Raw genomic sequence first — 2,078 nt, 5'->3', positions numbered from 1 at the left:
TATATATATATAAAAGATATAAATGATACATTCTTAAAAATTATAAAATTTTTAGAAGTTACAAAGGGTTAATTGCTGTTCTAATCACGAATAGACTTAAGAATTTATGCTATTAAGTAAGACGAGAGTTCGCTTTCATAACGTCGAGGTTACCCGCGAATTGAAAGTCGTTCCTGTGTGATTAATGAACGATATGCTATCGATCGTTGCTGCTACGCACGAATTGGATCTGTAACGATATCGCAAAACGATCTTAAGCTCTCTGGCGAGCGAAAAGATGAGCTTTCACGACGAAAGGGAGGTACAGGAAGAGGCAACGAGTAGGCACTCCATTACGGTATATAATTTACATAAACCATAAACATCAGGATCGAACAATAAATGTAAATAATTACCTATATTCTTAAACTGTCGTAATAAATTCCGCATATTGTTGTTGGTTTGTTCTTCGCTTTCCTTCGTGCACTCATCGAATTCTATAAAGAATTCTTTTCTCACTCACACCTATATATGTTTTCTCAATTGCTGTATGTTTTCTCTTTTCCTTTTTACTTTTCTTTTTTATGTTTTTTTTTCTTGCTTCGATAAATTATATTTTTATGATATACGAGTGCACGTTGATTAAGAAGTGAATCATCTACCGCCTAATACAACGTTCGCGTACGATGATTCGTTATAAACGAATTTTTCCAAGCTATCGAAATAAATTATACCAAGATCAGATATAATTTTCGACACAAATAATTCGATAGGAAAATAGATTTTAATTTCCATTATTTTATTTATATGATCACTAAAAATTTGACATTTTTTATTAGAGATGGAATTCTTTTAAATATTATTATGAGATACAAGATGATTAATGAACAATCCTTTACTTATTTTGTTTTAGTTATTTTAAATATAAAATATATAAAAATATATATAAAAATACATATATATAAAAATACATGTATAAATACATATATAAATATAAATATATTTTATTTTTTATACATAAAATTAATTTTTCAAAAAATTATATGAAGGAACGGTTTATTTTTCACAGAGTTATATATTAAAAAAAGTCTCTTTTATCTGATATTCTCGTTATGTCACGTCCACGATCTAGAACATTCTACGTGAATGCTAGCGAGAATCTAGGAATTTGAGAAAAGCAGAAACTAGAAACACTGAGAGACTAAAATCTCATACGTGATTCATCTAGATCAAAGATTTAGACTTAACCTCCGACTGATAAAATCTCGGACTATTGTAACGTCCTGAGCAAACCAAGAGCACATAGAGAAGAGCAACAGTAATTTATTTGATCATAGTAACATTTTAATTAAGTGATAATAGAGAAAGTTTTATTATAAAATTTTTTATATATAAAAGCTTATCAAAATATATCTTTATTTTAACATAACATGTATAAAATATGATCATGTTAAACACGTTATAATTATATAATATGCTTTTATAACATTAATTTAACAAATATAACTATTGAAACTGTTTTTTGTCACAACTACCGAATATAAAGTCACGGAATTGTAAACTTGCTATTGAGGCAGTGGTCAGCACGTGCCTCGCTTCCGAATTGTTTCGGAAACTAATTCCTACGCGCGGAACAAGGAGTACAATCATGGTCAATACCGTCGTATCCAGAACCTTCTCGGAAATGAGATTAGTTCAGATGTTTGTTACATCCTCCACTTCGTTACTGCGACACTCGTGGAATTCACCCGGGGATTTCGCTCGGGGGAGATTTCCGATTATTTTTTCCATTGGAAAGAGTCGGACACACCACAGCGTGACGGTAGAGTTTAAATTACTATGAATTCGTTACTGTAACTTTGCACCAACAAAATTTGCACTCCTAAAATTGCTTATGAGTAATTTAAAAATTTAAAAATTATTGTGACACATAAATGGATGACATATAAAATATTTTATGTCATATTCAGAATAATAAATATCATATTTTATTTGGAATTAACTTTTCTCTTAGTTTCTCAAAAGACGGTTTTCAAAATGTAAAAATAATCAAGAATAATTCTTATATTGACTTTTATGCAAGTATATATATATATATA

This window comes from Atta colombica, unplaced genomic scaffold, assembly GCF_001594045.1.
Source record: "Atta colombica isolate Treedump-2 unplaced genomic scaffold, Acol1.0 scaffold187, whole genome shotgun sequence".
In the NCBI taxonomy this organism is placed as follows: domain Eukaryota; kingdom Metazoa; phylum Arthropoda; class Insecta; order Hymenoptera; family Formicidae; genus Atta; species Atta colombica.
This window is presented reverse-complemented; position numbering follows the sequence as displayed.